Raw genomic sequence first — 22,202 nt, forward strand, 5'->3', positions numbered from 1 at the left:
GGTCTCATAATGATATTTTTCTAAAACTTAAAGTAAAACTAAATATCATCAGGGATTTCAAAAGCCTCACCTGTGAGTACCCAAACTGGATCTCAGTCCCTTGTGGAGGTTTTATGAGAAATCCTCTCATTCCTTCTCTCTGAAGTCACAGTGGGGAAGCTGCTCTTACCTGGTTCCCTTGGTCCACTATTCCTCAACTCCAGACAGCTGGTGCCACCCTTTACCAGTTTTCTCATTTCCTTAGTAAGTCTAGATTGCAGCAGAAGCAACCTAGGATTCACCAGACCCTCCCACCCCCAGTCTCACCCACTACATCAGAATGAGACAATGGTATCTTTCCCAGCCTTTTCTTGTGCCATCCCTATTCTTATATAGACTTTGGTTAGTCTCTCCTGGATCACTGGTCCTAGAGACCTTGCAAGTGGGGACTCCCTGTGCTGCCTGGGTGTTGCATCTTGACTACAGATTACCGTTCTACCACACTGTGCTGTATATGCTGGCTGTACATCAGCTGAAGTTTGAGCAATAGGACCAGTCCCCAAGAGGCAATACCACTCAGAGACACATTGCCCAAATCTAGGCTCTTTCCTAACAGCCCAGGACCTAGGTGCTGAATGCTCTTTGCAGGTAAATTCATAAATATCTTCCCTCTGGGCTCTTTCTGCTTATCACCAATCTCAGTTTATGTGTTTTCACAAGGTTTTTCGGTGACAATTATTGCCTCAGACATCATTTCCCAAGGGCCTGTAACATGCCTGCATGCTTGTCTCATTTTATCAAACCTGTGAACTTTTTCATTTCATAAGTTAATTGGGGGAGCCTCCCCAGCAGTGTTGGGGGGTTGAGGGCCATATCTTGAGAGTTTGATCCCATGACTAGAATAACTACACAGGGCTGTGCTGGTGAGGGGGATGGATGAGAAGGGAGCTTGTCATGTCAGGAACAAGCACATAAAAGACTGATGTCTTTTGAGCAATATTCCTGGCTTCTCATGGGTTAATTTTATAAGGGCTTATTTTCCTCAGGGAGGAAATATGATTCAAAGAAATGTATTTTTTAAGATTCTGCTTTAAAATGATTTCATGATAAGCTACTTTTTCTAAAATTAGTATTATAGATTCTTTTGAAGCTCTGAAATGTTTCTGGACAACAGAATACTAACCATCTGCTTCCAGTCTTCCCTGAGGACAAGCCAAGAGGAAGCAGCTTTAACATGTAGCATAAATTACAGGGATTTGGGGAAATAAAGAATTTTCTGACAACAAGGGCTATGAAAACAAAAGGTTGTGTAGGACAGCTGATATAAATTGAAGGTTCTTTGGATTACGAATTCTAAAGGTCTTGATAAAACACTCCTAAAATTTTGTTTTATCTCCTGTTTCTTTACTGCATATTTCTTTCAGAAGTCCAAATAATAGACTGTTCTAATTCCCATGGCTTCAACTGTTCGTTTGATTTCTCACTTTCATATACTTGCCTCCCTGTGATCAGAATCCCTAGTATCTGAACAACTATACGGACTTTTCTTTTTTTTTTCTTTTTGGGTCACACCTAGCGATGCACAGGGGTTACTCCTGGCTCTGCACTCAGGAATTATTACTGGCAGTGCTCAGAGGACCATATGGGATGCTGGGAATCGAACCCTGGTAGGCGGCGTGCAAGGCAAACGCCCTACCCACTGTGCTATTGCTCCAGCCCCCACTATACTATACTTTTCTTTATTTTATTTTTTTTTTGGTTTTTTGGGTCACACCCGGCGAATCACAGGGGCTCCTCCTGGCTCTTCACTCAGGAATTACCCCTGGCGGTACTCAGGGGACCATATGGGATGCTGGGATTAGAACCCGGGTTGGCCGCGTGCAAGGCAAACGCCCTACCTGCTTTGCTATTGCTCCAGCCCCTATACTATACTTTTCTTTAGGGAAAATCTTTCAAATGACGTGGCTTCCCTTCTTTTCAATGAGGGTGTAGAGAGTAACTTGCATTGCGTCATTCTAATTTTTTTTCTCCCAGTGAAATTTACACTTGATCTTCAAATATTTCATGAGCTCAGAAACACTGAGGCCCCCTGAAGTTAGCCACAGGAACAGACATCTTGATCCTTATAAGGGAAATACCATGAAGACCACAAGCCCACAACGAAGTTTGTTTGCAGGTTGTTGTGGGGTTACACTCAAGACTTTATTTCCAAAGGTTGCCAGCCATAAGGAAGAGGGAGCCTGAGGTGGAAGGCCAGAAGGTGGGGTCCCTTCTCTTCTGCTCCAGCAGAGACAGAGAGGAGGAGGCGGGGGTGAGCTTACATCTTCAGTGTAATAGAAAATCCTGTTATTAGACATGAGACTTCTCTGGGGAAAACGAGTTTGATGGACCGTGAAGGTGTTGTTAAACAAACTTATTTTCTCCCTGAGAGATTATGTGTCTTTGGTTCAATAGCAGACGACGACCATTGGAATCCAGTGGTGGTTCTACACTTTCAGTTTGGGGGAGTCTGCTTGCCAGCTGTGGACACGGGAAACAAGCCCACGGGGAGCATGTCCAACAACCCAGGCCCGAGGACTGCATGTGAGTGTAAGGGACACGGGCTCCCACCTTTGCGCTGCCAACTCCCAGAAGGCCGTCCTCATCAGTGCGGATGACACAACCGGCGACGCGTCCCGGGAGAGAGTCCAGGTGACGCCCGCGGTGGGTCGAGCGTCCGGGTGGCCGGCGGCCTGTCCGGCGCGCCTGCAGCCCGCTCCGGCGCCCGCCCAGAGTGGACGGTCCGGACTGTGCGCCGCAGGCTCCGGCACCGCCTTCGAGGTTTCCGGACGTCCCTGGACCTGCCGGGGTCGGGAGCAGGGACGGAGCGAGTCGGAGCTTGGACGGGCGCGGAGGCGTGGGAGCCGCCGAACTCGGGCAGGTAAGTGTTTCGGGGGTCTCGGCGGGGAGCTTCGCGGGGGCGCCAGGACGCTAGATGCGGAACCCGACTGCAGAGGACTGTGGGCAGCCGCCGGCGCTGTCCTCGGGGCAGGTGCTGAAGCTCTCCGGAGCCCGAAGGAGCCAGGCGGGGCCCTGCAGCGGGAACCGCGGGACCCGGAGCCCCGGCCTCCGCCGCAAGCCCGCGTCGCGGGTTCGCACCCGCGTTCTCGCAGCGCGCGGCCACCCCGCAGCGCCGGGCTGAGCCGTCGGGGCGGGAAGCGGGAGCAGCTGGACTGGCTCCCTGCGGGGAGAGAAAAAAGGGTCCAGCTGCGAACCCATCCCTGGCACCCCGCCCCTGCTAGATCCCCCCTCCCTCCCCGAAGCGCCCCCAGGGCTGCCCTCCGGCAAGGGCGCCCAGCCCGGTGCCCCCGACGAGGACCGCCCGGGCCCTGTGCGGGGTACGAGGGGCGCCACCTCCGGGAATCCCGCCCCACCCTACTCGTCCCTGAAGGCTGCAAGAGCAACTGGGTTGAAGAGGAGGGCTTGAAGCCAATGTGGGAAGGCAGCCTTCTTTCCTTCTTTCCTTCTTAACTTTTCTTTCTCCTGTCCTCCTTTCCTTCCTTCCTTCCTTCCTTCCTTCCTTCCTTCCTTCCTTCCTTCCTTCCTTCCTTCCTTCCTTCCTTCCTTCCTTCCTTCCTTCCTTCCCTCCTTGCTTTGTATCTGCCTCTTTCTCTCCTCTTTCTTTCTCCTTTCGTCTTAATCCGACGCTTGGGGCTGGGGTACGGAGGGAAAGCTCTGGGTCCCAGCAGGATCAGGAGATCCTGCAGAGCAGTCGTCACTGGTGGTGCTTTTCTCCTTAGCTCAGCGCCCACCTGCCCACCCACACCCGCATGGGGTCCCCTGCAGCCGGCCTTTATCCCCCTGTAATTCCCCAGCACAGCCGTGCTGCTGTGTGCTGCCGCAACACTCAAGCTCATCCCTCCCTGGGGGCCTCTCCAGCCGAAGTGCAGGAACCTGGGCCTGGGGGCCACCACACCCCCGAACTGCCTAAAAACACAGACCCTTGTGGGGGTGGGTGGTCTCCCCAGGATTGCACCGAAAATTTGACAGTGGGTCGGTGGGCTGGGTCGCTACACGTTCCAGAGGGGTGACACTACTGTAAGCAACATCCCTGGTCTCCCCAAACCCTTGGGTGATCGCAGCTCTGCATCTCATCCCCGTGTTAACAACCCCGCTGGTCCCGGCAGACCACCTACAAGCGCCCGCCATCACCACAGTATGACTCTGCACCCTAAAAATGGGCAAGACTATCATCCAGGGAAGGGGGTCACAGGCACCTTTGTGAGAACCCCTGGGCCTGGGGCAGGAGTGGGCAGGGGACCAATCCCCTGCCGCCCTCCAACACCAAGTTTTTTGGTAAGTTTCCATTCTTGAAAGTTTTGCCAAGTCAGGAGGCCCCAGGTGGGGTCTTCCTGTGCTGGTGGTAGCCTTTGCAGGAGTCGGGGCCAAAAGGCCTAAACACCTTCCTTCACTGTTGCCCCAGTGCACCCACTTTCCTCTTCAGCCTCTACCCAACCATCTGTGGGGTCCTTCTGTCGCTAGAAAAGCTGGGAGAGAGTGACATGCAGTTCTTGTGATAACTGCCTCGCTCCTGAGAGCCCCCAGATACTAACTGGGGCGTTGGCCTTTGATACACCTGTTTTGTTTCTATGAATGTTTTTGATGCACCTGTTTTGTTTTTGTGTTGGTTTGGGGCTGTTTTGTTGTTTGTTTGTTTTATTCTCTTTTTTTCACTCACTCCCTGCCAGCCAGGACTGTGAGTAGTTAATGAGCTGCCATGGTAACCACCTCCTATAGCGATGGTGTCCTGAAAATAAGCAATTGGAAGTTGCAGGTTTGTGGTCTCTTCAGCAGCTTACCCATATCTTGCATGGGTCAGTGGTTTCTTGCAGGAGTTTGAATTGTAGTCCCAAAGGCAGGCTCACACACACACACACACACACATACACACGCACACACACACACACACATGCATGCCTGCCCACAGGCAAACATGCATGATCTAGCAGCCTTCTCACCTGAAATTCTCTATTCAGTTACCAATCGTCCTGGCCTCCAAGTTGAGATGGAGCAAGTCTTTTTTCCTTTCCTCCATCCCCAAGTTACATGCACTAAGTGCCGGGTATGTAATTGTTTTTTCTCTGACCTAATTCTTGCTAGCTGTGCTACTCCTGAGTACAAATCCAAAGACTAAATCCCATGGGAGACAGAATTAAATAAAGAGAATACCTCTTTGCCCTCTGATTCTCACCTTGTAGTGTGAGAGACTGTCCCTGACACCACATCGCTGGCTTGTGCTATGCTTTGAAACAGAGGTGATGGCAGAATCCTAGGCACAGAAAGAAGTTCCAGGATAGGTCAATTTGGAGTTTAAATCTGAAGGAAGAATGGAATTTTAACTGATGAGCAAGAGGGGAAGCATATGCCTAGGTGGAGGCAGAAGTGTATGGAGTAGTAAGGCAGGGCTCAGCCCTACTGTGATAACACAGGAAATCGGAATGTTTCAGTGGCTTAAGTATTTGCCAATCTGAGATCACAAGGCTTTCAGTGACCCTGTACATGGCAGGGCAGAGTTCACTGGCTTGAGCTTTGGTTAACAGTATTCAATAGGTAAGAGGACACATAGGGAAAGGATGAATAATTTGGTTTACACAGAGCATCTCACTTAGCCTGATATGATGCATATTACATAAAGTCTTTAGTTTTAGATTAAAGCTATATGCTGGACAGTATAGGCAACCTTTGAAAATTTCTGAGTGACATGATTAAAACAGCAAAAAGATGTTGGTATCAGAGTAGAACCTTTGCTTATTCATTCATTTATTGATCCCACACCCACTAATTACATTCTAAGCCCCAGTTCTTGAATAGACTGCAGGTGTGAGACTGAAGATGGGGGAAAAAATCAAAGGGAATTATTTCAACAATCCTGAAGGACCTGGGGATATGTAGGAGCAGATTCCAAGGAGGCTGACTTGTTCACCACTACAGCCCCACTTCATGTCAGAGATCGTGGCACTAATTATCACTTAAAGTGCTTCTGAATTTGTGAATAAATATGAAGAATAAATAAGAGTTGGTTATGTAAACTGCTAGAGAACTCAGTGATGCTGGATTTAGGAAAGCAAACTTGAGATGAAAGATTATGCCAGTCTTAGTTGGGTAATCAATGGACTGTAGGCTCTGATTCTTGGTGTGAACTATTAGAGTTTGCCAGAGGAGAAGAGCAAAGGAGTAGCTGGAATAGTGATTTTTTGGGTAGTTTTGCACTGTGAAATTTCTCCCCTAGTTAAGTTGCATCTTCTTTTCTTGGATTTATAGAATCCATCTTGTTTTACAATAATGCAGCATAGTTATTAACTCAGACAGGCTCTTTTCACAATGGAGATATCTCAAATGGTACAGCATAACCCTAGCATTTACAAGGTCCTTGGTCTGATCCTCTATACCACATGGTCCCCTACACACCATTGACTATGGCCCCTATAAAAACCATAATCCTTTGTTCCCCTTTCTACTACTGGGTAATTTTGTTGTTCAACCATTTCATTCTTAGTGTGTAACCTTGAAGTGATGGTTATAATATCAGTCCCGTGTTGTTGATAAGTAATTGGGATTATTTCATAACACCGAAACTTACATATAGCAAGTACTCTGAGTTCAATATTATCACAATTTTATTTCCTGAAATGACTGTGTATTCCTTTTATAATGACGTCCCAAAAACTAATTAAAGAGAACGTGCATTCTGCCTCTCGTGCCTATAGCTAAGCTTTTGAAACAGGTTGTCAAGGTAGGAAGGAAGGTTGCTTGCCAGGCCTTGTTGGCTTGTGTGTGTGTGCACATATGCTGAGAAAGGTGTGTGTGTGTGTGTGTGTGTGTGTGTGTGTGTATTGGGATTCAAGGGGGAGTTCTGAGCAAAGCATCTATAGAGTTGGCTACAGAGATCTAATTTCTCCAGCTCTAGCGCTATCTGGAAGGTAGTTTTGTCCATTTAGAATCTCCACCCAAACAGCTGACTCTTATAACAAGGCAATCATTTTGAAATTTCACTTAGAGCTAAAGAATCCTGAGTCCCATTAGTTTTTAGTCAGCTCTGAAGACCAAGCCACTTCCTTGGCAAGAGACAGGCCTCTTTCTGGTGATTAAGTAACAAAATTGATAATCTTGGTCCAGTTTCAATACATTCTATTTCACCACCAAATCTCTTCCTGTGCCTGGAAACAATGTTTATTTTTCTTCTAAGGCAAGTATTGAAGACCTACAGCTGGCATAGGCGGGCTTCCCTTTACTTGTGTTACAAAACTGCAGATAAAGGAGAATTCCACCCCATAGACATTCAGGGACTTCCTTGGGAAACACAGTTCACAGAATTTGCATGAATCTTAACCCAGAATAATCTGTCTTGGTGAAGCAACATTCTTAGGTTTGCTTATATTCCTCTTTACAGAAAAGGAAAGTCACAGATTCTGACCCTGTTTCCACATCAGCTGGGTGTTCAACCCTGAGCACAAATATGCATAAATGCTTACATGGTCAAAGGCCCGAGTTGCCTTTTTGAACCTTTATTGGACAGATGGAAGAATGTTTGATAATCACTGGTCCCACAATCCTCATTATTTCTGGAGCAGAAAAGTATTAAATTTGCAGGCTCTGGAAAAAATTACCTGCTGTAATCCCAGACAAAGGAGCTGTGCCCCTCAGTTTGCTCATCTAAAATAGTGACATAGTGCCAAAGAGAAAGTACAAGTTAAGGCATCTGCCCCCCACACAGTCAGCCCCAGAATTACATATGGTCCCGGAGCCCTGTCCAGAGTGACCTCTGAGTACACAGCCGGGAGTAAACCAATTGTGTCTCCCCACACAAAACAACACCAAAAATAAATTAATAAAATAGCAATATAATATTCTTACCCCTAGATGTATTGCGAAGTTTAAATGTGTTCGTAACTACAAAACAGTGCCCGGCACTGCCAGAGATCACTGAACCTATTTGGTCTACTGTATTTTTAGAGAAAAACTACCCAGTTACTTCTCCCAGAAATCTACCTTCTTTAAGAAACAGAAAGTGCCCCAGTTACTCTTGCCTTCCTGGATCATTCTAATGTCCCTAACTTCTAGTTCCTTTAGGCAGCTAATGTGAATTTTGCATATTTAAAGTCTTTTGAATTTATATTTAGCATTTTTGGTATATTTTATACTACAAGTCATTGATTTAAAGTGTGCATTTCAATGACTTTTTTGGTGTTTGTATAACTATCATCTAAACTTTATGTTTTTAGACTTTCTAATACTCAAAAGAAAATCCTATATTCATTAGGAGTGATAGCACAGCGGGTAGGGCATTTGCCTTGCACGCAGCTGACCCGGGTTCGATTCCTCCACCCCTCTCAGAGAGCCCAGCAAGCTATCGAGAGTATCCCACCTGCACGGCAGAGCCTGGCAAGGTACCCATGGCCTATTCAATATGCCAAAAACAGTAACAACAAATCTCACAATGGAGACATTACTGGTGCCTGCTTGAGCAAAAAGATGAGCAATGGGATGACAGTGATACAGTGATATTCATTAGCGATCACTCTTTTCTTATTCTTCTCCCCACACTTCCCCGGCAGCCACTAGTCCACCTCTATTTCAGTAGATTTGCCTATTTTGGACATCTTTGGACAACGAAACCATATAATATTTCCCTCCCCATGCTCTGCTACGTAGCACAATATTCCAAGGTTTTATGTTGGAGTATATATCTGTATTTTTTAACATTACCAAATAATATTCCATCCAAATAACATTTTATTACGCAAATGTGCCATGTTTTTATCAGTTGATGGTCGTTTATTTTGTTTCCATTTGTTAGCTGTTATAAATAATGCTGCTAGTGTGAAGAAGGTACCAAATAGACTTAGCCAGTGGTTTTCAGGCCTCCTCCCCTGATTTTCCGAAAAAGCAGCCCCCAGGCACCAAGTCAGGAGTAACTTCTGGCACCACCCAGTGTAGCCAAAAAATGCAAAGTAAATAAATAATGATGCTATAAATGTTCATGCAAATTCTGTAGCTTCAGCAACCATTTTTCATAGAAACTATGGGGCCATGTGGTTTTTGTAACAACATTTTGAGAAACCATCTGTTTTTTGTTTTCAAAGTGGCTACAGCATTTACTTTTGCACCAGTTGTGAAAGAAGAATGGAGTTTCTCCACATCCTTACTGTCATTTGCTGTAGTCTGTTTCTCCACCCCCATTTGGATAACAGATCTTGAGGCTACTGGGATCATCTCAGTGTATCAGAGATGATTGCTTGGAAGGTTCTTTTTAAATCAATGAGTTGTATCCCAGGCCCCTGCTATTGTCTCATTTATTTTTGAACCCTTATAAGAGGTATGGACTCATCTCACTGTGATATTGATTTGCATTTCCCTGTGACTGAACATGTTAAAGACATTTCATGTGATTTTGATAATTTACTTGAATAAATGTCTATTACAATTTTATGACCATTATTTAATGAGTTGGGTTTTTTTATTATTGATTTTTAAGGTGTTCTGGTTATATTCTGGATAGAAGCCCTTTAACAGTTTATGATTTAGATTCGTTTCTTCCATTGCATAGGTGCCTTTTGACTTTCAGGATAGTATCATTTTATGCAAAGATTTTTTTTTTAATTTTATTGAATCACCATGTGGAGGGTTACATAGTTCTCAGGATTATGTCAGTTATACAATACTCAAACACCCATCCCTTCACCAGTGCCCATCTTCCATCACCAACCCCCCCCCAGTATACCTGCCGCCCCCTTCCACCTCCCCAGTCCCCACCCTTGTAAGTGATAAGTTTCACTTCGTTTACACTTTATCTCGATTACATTCCATGTTTCAACACACAACTCACTACCGTTGTTGGGGTTTCCCCCCCAAAAGAAAAAGACAGTCCTATTGCCAAGGAGGCATTTGATAGTTCTCCATTGCTAAGAATATAGAGATATTAAGTCCCGCTGTTTGTTACATAACTTTTCTTTTTCCCCCTTGCCCCGCGCCACCGAGTTCACGCCTGTTTAGTAATCGCCATGCTGTCTGACAAAGGGAAAAAAAACGAAAAGGATGGTTATTTCCCGTCATCAGCAGGCGTGGGGCTCTGGCTTAGTTGATAGTCTGGTAGAATGTCTGCAAGCAGTTTCTGGAACCAAAAGTAATACGCTGGTATCGGCCCCGGCTGGAGATTCCACCAGCGTCCCGCTGTTCCAAGTACATAATAATTTATTCCCTTGTATCCCATTCCCACGCCACCAGGTCCGTGTCAGCTTAATGGACATCATACTATGGTTAACGCCACACCGCGTTTCTTCCCGAGAAAGAAGGATATTTCTTCTCAGCCGGCGTGGGGATATAGCTTAGTTCAGTCTAGAGAGATGGCTACCACTTTGATTGCCTTCAATATTTTAGCAAAAGACTTACTATTCTTGTTAGGATCTCCCACAAAAGTCCGACCCATTAAAAAGGAACCATTACATATTGCTGATGCTAAGATGACATTAGGTTGCGCGGCCGCTGCGTTTTGGGTTTCTGTATAAAGTCCAAGGAAAGTACAACCAGAAATAACATCACTACAAACTTTTACCCTTTTATGGTGCTCATAAGATGGAGAAACCTAGAGAGAGGCTCAAAGTCTCCATTTTGCGCTCAGAAAGCCATGGACCCTGCGCTGTGCTTGGGAGGAAGGGGTTGAGAGAGAGAGGTTAAAAGAATTGGGGGATGCCCGGTTTCCACTGTCTCAGCCCACCGTGGGGTCTCCAATCCCGTGCTGGAATTAGTTCAGTGGGCTGCTTGGAGTCCAAGGGCGCTCTTTTGGGCGCTTCCATCATGCTCGCTCCGCAGCAGGGTCCAAAGGCTTATGCAAAGATTTTAAAATTTTTATAAACCTCAGTCTATTTTTTTCTTTTGTAACATGCATTTTGTGTCATATCTAAGAAATGTTACCCAAGCTCTCAAAGACTTGATCCTATATTTCCTTCTAGAATTAAATAGTTTAGCCCTTACATGTAAGTCTATGATATACTTTGAGTTATTTTGGGGGCTATTATTTGCACTTGAATATTTCGTTTTCCCAGCAATATTTGTTGAAAAGACTATTTTGTTCTTCCATTTGATTGTTTTTTTTACCTGTGTTAAAAAGTAACTGATTAGAGGCCAGAAAAATAGGACAGGGGTTAAAATGCTTCAGTCACTCCAAGCAGTTAAGATGCTTCAGACAATCACTCCTGGTCTCACTTCTGGTGCTTCAGACAGACAATCCTAGCTTCATCTCGGACACCACAAGGTTCCCAGAGTGTCACAAGGGCAACCCCATGCACACAGGTGGAAGTAGCCCTCAAGCACTACACTGAAGAGTATGGGCCAACACTCCCCACTCCTCACCCCCACCAACAAAACCAGTCGTGATCAAATTATGGTTGGTCACGTGCAAGGCAAATGCCTTACCCGCTTTTCTATCTCTCCAACCCTAATCCATTTAGCTTTATATTTGTCCTAATGCCAGTAGGCATTAATGTCTTAATAACTATAGCTTGTAATAGGCTTTGAAGTCAGAAAGTGTGATTTCTCATTGTTCTTTCTATTGGGGGAAGGGTTTATAAGCAGTGCTCCTGGTGAATCTCAGCCAACTAGGGCCTGAGGATGTGGTGCTGCTTGAGCCCTGTGGTACCAGGGATTAGCTGGGCCACTCCAGCATTGTGGGGCTTGAACAGGGGTTAGCTGCATAGAAGGCATGACCCTTAACCCCTATATATCTCTCCATCTTCCAACTTTTTTCTTTCACAAGATTTCAAGATAGTTTAGGCTATTCTAGGTTCCTTGAATTTCTATGTAAGTTTTAGAATCATCTTGTCAACTCTGAAAAAAGTTCAGCGGATATTTTGATAAAAACAATTTTGGGAGATAAACCTTCACTACAATATTCCTCTTTTCTACAAATGTTAATTTATTTAAATTTACATTTACCTCAATTTCTTTAATTTCTTTCAGCAATGTATACAGTGTATAGATCTTTCATTTCCTTGTCTAGATTCGCCCCTAGTTTATTATTTTTGTTGCTATCAATTTTTTAAAATTTTATTTTCTTACTATTTCTTGTTAGTATATAGAACTGCAATTGGTTTTTTTCTGAGCTTGTATCCAGCCACGCTGCTAATCATTTATTAATTCTAATAGATATTTAGTTAATTCTTTAGGATTTTCTATGTTCCAGATCAAGTCATATGCAAATACAGACATGTTTGTTTCTTTTCCACTATGAGTGCTTTTACTTAATTTCTTGTCTATTTTCTCTGGCTATCATTACAAAGTTTCCTGGAGACAATAAAAACAGATTTTTTTGTCTTGTTTTTGGCCTTAGGGGGAAAGCATCTAATCTTTCAAGTATAGTTTAGCTTTGCTTTGCTTTTATATTCACTGTCCTTTCTCAGGCTAAGGGTATATCTTTTCAGTCCTCATATGTTAATTTTTTATCATAAAAGTGCACTGGGTTTTTCTTTCTTCTAAAAAATTTCTTTAATTAAATAACCATCATTTACAAAGTTATCGATAGTTGAGTTTTAGGCATATAGTATTTCAACACTAATCCCATCACCAGACTCAACTTCCCTCCACCAGTGTTCCCACATTCCATTCCCTGGCCCTTCCACCTTAACATACACATTACAAAGTTCCAATGGTTGCATCAGGCAGGCAAAAATGAGTACACTAGGCTTTGTCAAATATTTTACTTATATGCATTGAAAGGATCATGTGATTTTACCCTTTGTTCTATCAATATATAGTGTGTGTTATATTGATTGATTTTTAGATGTTAAGTCAATTTTGCATGCTTATTGTAAATATCACTGGTCATAGTACAAAATTCTCTTTGGGGCATCATGTGGTGCCAAGGATCAAACTCAGGGCCAAGAGCATGCAAGGTGTATGCTCTGACCCTTTGAACTATTTCTTTAGTCCCTTAAAATTTTGTTTATATGTTCCTGGATTTGGATCGCTAGTATTTCATTGAAGATTTTTTTTCTGACTTTTGAACCACACCCAGTGGTGCTTGGGGGTTCCTGCCTCTGTGCTCAGGAAATATTCGTGGTGGTGCCGAGGACCATATGGGATTTAGAGGATTTTGAATCCGGGTCAGCCATATACAAGGCAAGCACCCTACTCACTATACTATTGCTCCAGCCCCATGGATCTTCGCGTTTTAATATATACTCAAAATGCACTGCCATTCAAGTTCTAACATTAATTAAAGTTATTTTTACATATACTACCAAAAAATGTTAGTATCTTTTATTTATTCCATTCTGATTTTGAAGCCCTCAATATTTTTGTCTAATCCATATATGATCATATTCACTTACAAAATATATGTGGCTCCTCAGTTATATTTGTGCTGTAATATTTTGTCCCATCACATGGGCCTTGGTTTTCAGCTCTGTTCTAAAGAAGTTCCTTAGGTATTCTGTATATATCTTAAGGCTTGGTCTTTTTATTCTTTAATGTGTGCTCATATATTTGTAAAACCCGAGAGAGAAGACAATGACATATCTTATACCAAGTTCTAAGATACTGAATATCCTGGTCAAAATAACTTGCATCACATTGATTATCTTTATTAAATACTTCCAAAAATATCATAAGCATATTTTCTTGTGAATATATTGGGTTGCTGTGGAAGATTTCATTGGCATTGTTTTCTTCTTATTGCTGGAGAAAGAAACTGCAGTCTGGGTCACTTTGCTCAAGTTGCAGACTAAACTGAAAAGAAAATATACTTCTCCTTTCCTTAGTATGATGTTCATTACTGCCAATATTGCCTTTTCAATACCATCTGTCCCAGATGAAAGTTCCTTTACTCAGGTTTTTAAGAACACTTTGAAAACATACCTCTAGGCATTGAGTATAGCAATGTCCATTCTGTTCCTTGTGCTTTCTCTGAGGACTGGTACACAGGCTGAGTGAAATCGTGGGTATTTTTCACTTCTACCCTGGAGTACTCAGTTTGGTTGGGAGAAGAAAGCAATTAGAAGCCTTTTTTGGAAACAACTTTCCTTCCTTCCTCCCTCCCTCCCTCCCTCCCTCCCTCCCTCCCTCCCTCCCTCCCTCCCTCCCTCCCTCCCTCCCTTCCTCCCTCCCTTCCTTCCTTCCTTCCTTCCTTCCTTCCTTCCTTCCTTCCTTCCTTCCTTCCTTCCTTCCTTCTTCCCTTCCTTCCTTCCTCCCTCCCTCCCTCCCTCCCTCCCTTCCTTCCTCCCTTCCTTCCCTCCTCCCTCCCTTCCTTCTTCCCTTCCTTCCTTCCTTCCTTCCTTCCTTCCTTCCTTCCTTCCTTCCTTCCTTCCTTCCTTCCTTCCTTCCTTCTTTCTTCTCTTCCTTTCACTTTTGGGGGGCCACACCCAGCAGTATTCAGGGTCTACTCCTGGCTTTGTGGTCAGGGATCATTCCTAGTGATGCTCTGGGAACCAAATACAGTGCCACGTGCAAGACACGTTCCTTACCCCCTGTACTATCTCTTTAGTTCCCTATATCTTAAACTGTGGGACCCCATAGAGGTGGGAGAAGTTTGCATAACAAGGCTGGAAAAAATTTACAACAATATGTATAGTACCAAGGTCTGAGCATATGCGTTGCATGCAGGAGGCTCAAGTTTGATCTTCGGTACCACATAGTTGCCTAAGCACCGCCAGAATCACCCTCAAACATGGAACCATGAGTAAACCACCAGAGAGCTGTCTGGAGTGTCCCTCAAAGAAAAAAAAAGAAAGGAAGAAAAGTTTTCTGAACATGCAAATTTAATTCAATATCAACCCTGCCACGGATCTGAGATAACTGTGATTCCACTCACTTGATCTGTATTTCTCGGGGGAGTGGAGGTTTCTGGTGGGAAAGGTTTGGGAGCCCTGCTTTATGCAACATTATAAGGCAAGTAGATCTTGTGGGAATTATAGAGCCTATAGGCTTAATCTTGGAAGTGTAATTTGACAAAATGAGCTGTCCAACCTCACAGTTAGTGGGAAATTTGCTGAGTCTCAGTGCCTTAGCCCAGATTAAAGCTGAGAAAATGGAGTGGTAGAAAACTGAAATGTCTGAGATTCAGAGATACTCTCCTTCTGAGAAGATAGAAGAACCTGCATAAAAAAAGTAGAGGCCGGGCCAAATCCACTGGTCCCGCAAGACTCTGAGGCTTCCCTGTGCACGGAGTTTCAGTTGTTGCGTGTGACTTTGTGTCCCTACTTCCTGCCTTAATAACTGTGTCTGTCAACCACTGGCTGAGAAGGAGTCATAACCAAGAACAATCTAACTCAGAAAGGCCCCAGTAGTGAGAGGGGTATCCAATCAATACCTCTCTTTCTGCTGAACTACATTCAGGGCTTGGGAAATGATCATGTTAATGTTTCTGATGACCTGAAATGGTGATAAGAAGCTGGCTCCTATGTTTAATTGTAAAAAAAACAAATTTAATTAAAGCTGATTTTCTTGATTTAAGAAAATTACAGGGCCTTCCCTTGACAATATTTTTTAATTTTTAATTTTTTTTATTTTCTGTCATACCCAGAGATGCTCAGGGGGGATTCCTGGCTCTGCACTCAGAAATCACTCCTGGTGGTGTTCAGGGACTACATGGGATGCCTGGGAGAGACTCTAGGTTAGCTGCATTCAAGACAAGTTGTTTGTTATGCTATTGGCCCAGCCCTGGCAATAATTTGTCAGTGTAAAAAGCTAGTTGTCATGAGTTGGGACCAAGATATTTTTCAGAAACACATTTATTTTTAATAAAAGGTCTTCACATGTTTTGACCACTTTTGCCACATACTTGCTCTCTTTCTCATAATTCTCCACCAGTGTTGAAGTAGAACAGAAACGTCCCATTTGACTCATCAATAGGAGTATTGTGAGAATCCAGTAAGTTAATATCCACCCATAACATTTGCAACAGCACCACTCGCAGGGGCCTTGCTTAGTAAATATCCTATTATTGCCAGTGTCATTACTGTTATTACCTATTTCTCTTATGCCCTCTTCCATTCATGCCATGCCTGAGTGTATATTGTGAATTTAAAGAACCACTTTTGTGTTTAGTAAAGGAAATGTTTTTTTGCCTTCAAGTCTTTTGAAGTTAATAAAGGACTAATAAGAGTACAGGAATAACTAGAATGGGGTGAGCTGTGTTGTACCCAGACCTATTTTGGTGTCCAGGTCTCTTCAGTATGTTCAGATCAGCCCTGGCCCCCACCAAAATATGTCACTTTAGCATTTCACTTCTTTAACTAACATAAAATTAAAAGTTGTGATAATATGCAGAATCTGAATTTTTGCCAGAAATAACCTTTCTATTTGGATCAGAATGATAATACCATGGGTAGGGTTTTTGCCTTGCACACAGCCAACCCAAGTTAAATCCCTGGTATCCCATATGGTCCCTGAAGCCCACCAAGAGTTATCCATGAGCTCAGAGTCTCAGAGCCAGTAATAACCCCTAAGCACTACAGATTTAGCCCAAAAATGAACGGAGGGAAGGAGGGAGGGAGGGAGGGGGGAGGGAGAGAAGGAGGGAGAAAGGAAGGAAGGAAGGAAGGAAGGAAGGAAGGAAGGAAGGAAGGAAGGAAGGAAGGAAGGAAGGAAGGAAGGAAGGAAGGAAGGAAGGAAGGAAGGAAGGAAGGAAGGAAGGAAGGAAGGAGGAGAGAGAAAGGGAGAAGGAAAGTAGGCAAGCAAGGAAGGGCCTTTTATCAGAGAAAACTCTCTATATGGCAGGGCAAACAAACTGTTGTAGAGAATCTGTTCTTAATCGTTTCTTAGCTCTTAGAGTATATCCTTATTGTGCCCCCATTTACTTTAGATGAAGATCTTCATATGTATGTCATTTAATTTGTTCTTTTCTCTTGCAAATCAGCTTCAGATTTGATTGCTCCATCAGCTTAAAAGTCATCCAGAGAGGTAGAAGGAAATTTTCCCTCTTTCTCCACAAGGTCAAACATGAGGGAAAAGTTAAAGAAATGCTGTAGAGCACAGTCTGTATTGTGTGGGCCAGGGAGAGAGCACACGTGCAGAGCACATCTTCACACATGCAAGTCCCTCAATTCCATCCCTAGTATCATGTGCTTCTTTCTTTTTCTTTTCTTTCTTCCTCTTCCTCTTTTCCTTTTGCTCCTTCCTTCCTTCCTTCCTTCCTTCCTTCCTTCCTTCCTTCCTTCCTTCCTTCCTTCCTTCCTTCCTTCCTTTCTCCCCCCCCCACCCCCCAAGCCCCAGCACATAGGTGTGGTCCTGGTGACCACTGGGCACTTCTGGGGGTGGCATTTAATTTTTAAAAGCAACCATAGGTTGAGAAAGACAGTGCAATGCTTAAAACGGCTCCTTGAACACAGCCAACTCTTATTTGATCCAGAACTGTGTGGTCTCCTGAGCACTACCTGGAGCCTGAGCACACAGTCAGGAGAGTACTGCTAGATCTGACCCCACTCCTTCCACCCAATCAAATAAACCAAATTTTTTCAATCTTCAAAACTAAAAAAGGGGCATCATAATACTGTGACTAACACAAGATCAAGGTCACATAATGTTAAATATTGTGATTGTTCCTCACCTATGCCTCCATAGCCCTCTGATCCCTGAGGTATAATTATTCACCCCCTTACACATTTGACCTGCATCCTGTCTCTATCTCTCAGCACCTCTCTCCCCTTCATAATCTACAGGACTAGAATCACTGTCACTGTCGCTGTCATCCCATTGCTCATCGATTTGTTTGAGTGGGCACCAGTAACGTCTCTCATTGAGAGACTTATTGTTACTGTTTTTGGCATATCCAATATGCACGGGTAGCTTGCCAAGCTCTGCTGTGCGGGCTCCATACTCTTGGTAGCTTGCCAGGCTCTCCGAGAGGGGCGGAGGAATCGAACTCGGGTCGACCACGTGAAAGACGAAAGCCCAACTGCTGTGCTATCGCTCCAGCCCACAGGACTAGACTATAATGCTAAATATAGAATTTTTTAAAATTTAGAATATATGGTGCTAAAGAAGTCATATGTGTATTGGGAAGAAGAAAATTCATTGGATTCAGTTAAATTGCAAAGGAAATGAAATGTATAAACTAATATAATCTTCCTTAGTTCCCCAGTCAGGCCCTCAAAAAGGCATATTCATTAAGAAGATGTTCACAAACCTCTCAGATCCATCTGGGAGACACTTTAAAGTCAACCTGATAGTTCGCAGCCTGCATTTCCCTTTTGTGCTTTAAAATTATACTTGTACATTTATAAGATCCTACAGGGAGTGTGATAAACAAAACAAACCACAGATTGTGGACTTCAGGGTCAGACAAACCCAGGCCTATATTTTTTCATCTACAAAATCCGCATCACTGTTATCTCTTGAGGCTCCTAGAGATTAGCAAATAATGGACACACAAGTTCCTCTCACTCAGGGTCCTCACTGGATAGTAGCCTTCATTATCACCAGAGCCTCAAGATCTTTGTGCTTTCAAAATCTTAATTTTAGTTTGCCCAGAGCTCTGAGGGCTAGCTGCTGTTGGAAACAAGGAGGTTGGTAAGTCACTAAAGAACTTAGGATACTTTTTTTTTTCTTGAATCACCATGAGATGCTCAGTTACAAAGTTGTATATGACTGGGTTTCAGTTATACAGTGTTCCAACACCCATTCTTCCAGCAGTGTACCTTTCCCACCACCAATGTCCCCTCTTTCCCTCACACTACCAGGCCCCACTCCCACCCCCAACATACACACACACACACACACACACACACACACACACACACACAATCTGCCTCAATGGTAGGCACCTTTTTTAAATGTAGGAGTACTGCTATTTATTCAGCCATTGATTAAGCTGATTGAATTGGGCATGAACTCCACATTGCTTTTTAATTTTTTTAATTTTAATTGAATATCAGTGAGATAGACCATCATAAAACTGTTCATAATTGGGTTTCAGTCATACAATGACCCAGCACCCATCTGCCCACCAGTATAAATTTCTCACCAGTAATGTCCCCTGTTTCCCTCCCAACACCACCCTGACTCCCACCCCCAACACACATACACAACCTGCCTCTATGGTAGGCACTTTCCCTCTCTCTCTCTCTCTCTCTCTCTCTCTCTCTCTCTCTCTCTCTCTCTCTCTCTCTCTCTCTCTCTCTCTCTCTCTCTCTCCATTTGGGCATTATGGTTTGCAATATAGGTACTGGGAGGTTTGCAATACAGGTACATGTTTATTTGTTCTTTTACCTACTCTCAGTTTGCAGTTCTTATCTAGCGTGGTCATTTTCAACTATCATTGTCATGATGGCCCCTTCTCTATCCCAAACATTTTCTCACCCAGCAGTTGAGGCAGACACCCAACCGTGGACCAGTCCTCTTGGCCATGTTCCTACTGTCCTTGGGTATTAGTCTCATACTATGTTTCTTTATATCCCACAAGTGAGTACAACCTTCTATGTCTATCCTCCTTCACACTCATTTCACTCAACATGATATTCTCCATGTCCATCCATTTTTAAGTAAACTTCATAACCTCATTTTTCCTGGTGTCTGGGTAGTATTCCATTATGTAGACATACCATAGTTTCTTTATCCAGTCATCTATTCTTGGGCATTAGGGTAGTTTCCAGATTCTGGCTACTGTGAACAGTGCTGTAATGAACATAGAAGGGTAGATATTTTTTCTGCTGTGTGTTTTTGCCTTCCTGGAGTATATTCCCAGAAGTGGTATAGCTGGGTCATACTGTAGCTCTATTTCTAGTTTTTTGAGGAATGTCCATATTGTTTTTCCAAAAGGCTGTACCAGTTGGCATTCCCACCAACAATGAGTGAGAGTCCTTTTCTCCCCAAATCCGTGCCAGCACTGGTTGCTCTTGAATGACATAGAATTATCTTTAAAGAGCAAGAACTAAGTGCTTCTATTGCCTTTCTGTATGAACTTACCACTGAGCAGGTCAATGGTAAGTAAAATTTTATTTTAAAATTTCAGGGCTTAGAGAGATCATACATACATAAAGGTAAAATTTTATTTTACCTTTAAAGGTAAAATTTTATTTTAAAATTTCAGGGCTTAGAGAGATCATACATACATAAAGCCTTGCATGTGACTGCAACAGCAACCCTGTCTGGGTACCACATATAGTTACCTGAGTATGCCCAGATAGACCCAAGCTTCTCTGTCTCAAAGAAAATGTCAGCTAATCAATAAAATGATTAATTGAATATCACGAATTTTCAATTTTGATTGATATATCAGCAATGATCACTAATGGTTGCTAAAGACCACCCAAAGTCGTAGCCCTTCTGTTTTTACTGACTTGTTTGGTCTATCATTCCACCACCAAAGTTCCAGTGCCACTCCACAAGCAAAATGACCTCTCCCTGCTCATTCCCCTCCTTTCCCCGCCTCTTTTCCTCTGGTTACATAATACTTTACAGAATCTAGAAGTTAGTTTTGTTGTTTCTTGCCAGTTCATTTGCTTTAGTCATTCATATTCCACTTGAGGGTAAAATCATCTGATAAACTTTCTTTTTTACTTTTAAATTTTATTTTCATAAAGTTTTTAACAATGATTGATCACATTCAATATTTCAACATCCATCCCACCACCATTACACCTACCTACCACCATTATTTCGAACTTTCCCACCACCACTCAAGCCTGCCTCACAGGCAGATGCTAGATAATTTATTTTGTATTGCTTTGTTATGAATAGTATGAGATGTCTGTAAGGCTCTGTCTCACAGTGACTCAACAAAAAAGTTTAAAAAAATAAAGTATGAGATGTCACGCATCTTCAGAAGTGGACACGTGCTCCTGGAATTCTAAAATTTTAAATAATTGAGGTCTGGAGACATCTCTGCAGTGAGCTGCTCGGTTCCAAGACTCATTTGTGAGGCTCTTACCATTAATGTGCTTGAATGGCACCCAGAGGCAGTTCGTGGGTGTGACAGCCAGGACACTAGAAGGGCTGGGAGATGGGAAGGGGCGGCCCAGTCCTGACCCCTTGAGGCCTGGTGTTTTCAGTCCCGCATACCTGGGTTTTTCGAGGATGTATTCTCTTGCATGGGGGGCCCAGGACGAACCTGTGAAGATCCTCCATAAGAGTGGTGGTGATTGGGATCTGGAGGTTTGCGGCTGCCCGGGGTTCTATGGGGGCAGGCAGAGAGAGGACGCCTACTCCTGTCTGAGGCACTCTGGTGAAATCAGCCTGGCACAAGGTCTGGAAACATCTATGCAGTGAGCTCTCCATTTCAAGATTCATTTGTGTGTCTCATCTGATAATCTTTCAGTGTCTTAGAATTACAACGTTTGTAAGTGGGCAATAATATACGTAGTTCATTTTCTAATTATCCTTTAACCAATAACAGTTTAATATCCAAGCTGAGAGTGCTTGACTTTAGTAAAACTCTTTGCGATTGAACAATCCTGATTTTTTAAAAATGGTCTCTTCTGAATGTAAATATTAAAAATCTTATTTTTTGATCATCATAGCTACTTACCTCACTCAACATGATACTCTCCAGATCTATCCATGTAGCAGCACATTTCATGACTTCATCTTTTTTCTTTACTGCCAAGCAGTAGTCCAGTGTGTATATGTACATAATTTCCTTATACAGTCATCTGTTCTTGAACACTTGGGTTGTTTCCAGATATTAGCTATTGCTGTAGTGAACATGTGCAGATGTCTTTTCTGCATTGTACTCTTGGCCCTTGGGTTATAGTCCCAGGAGTGGAATTTTTAGGTTGTATGGAATCTCAATCCCTAGTTTTTGAGGAATGTCCATATTGTCTTCCAAAGAGGTTGGACCAGTCAACAGTCCCACTAGCAGTAAGTGGGGTGCATTTTCCCCACATCCTTACCAACAGTGATTGTTGTTATTCTTTTTGATGAGTGCCAGTCCCTGGTGTGAGATAATATCTGATTGTTGTTTTGATTTTCATTTTTCTGATGATTACTTATATAAAGCATTTCTTTCATATGCCTCTTGGCCATTTGTTTCTTTGATGAGATTTCTGTTAATCTCTTATCCAATTTTTTCATGGGGTTGAATGAATTTTTCTTGTAGAGTTCTACTAGTGCTTTATATGTCTTGTATTATTCTTTTATCAGATAATAGTGGAAAAAAATACTTTTCCAAGGTTTTTTTGCTGTCTTTATATTCTGGTTATTGTTTCCTTTGAGGAGCAGAAGTTTCTTAATTATTTTTGTTCTTCTATTTTATT

General features: G+C 43.1%; 1 protein-coding gene across 1 annotated transcript in view; it reads left to right on the forward strand.

The window, feature by feature from the left end:
* Positions 1–2,761: 2,761 nt before the first annotated feature.
* CNGA3 (cyclic nucleotide gated channel subunit alpha 3) overlaps positions 2,762–22,202 on the forward strand; it is a 47,154-nt gene continuing 27,713 nt past the window's right edge. Inside the window, exon 1 of the mRNA XM_004609292.2 lies at positions 2,762–2,899. The gene's annotated coding sequence lies outside the window, so the exon portion shown is untranslated. The remainder of the gene's footprint in view (positions 2,900–22,202) is intronic.

The sequence above is a fragment of the Sorex araneus genome, chromosome X (genome assembly GCF_027595985.1).
Source record: "Sorex araneus isolate mSorAra2 chromosome X, mSorAra2.pri, whole genome shotgun sequence".
Classification (NCBI taxonomy): domain Eukaryota; kingdom Metazoa; phylum Chordata; class Mammalia; order Eulipotyphla; family Soricidae; genus Sorex; species Sorex araneus.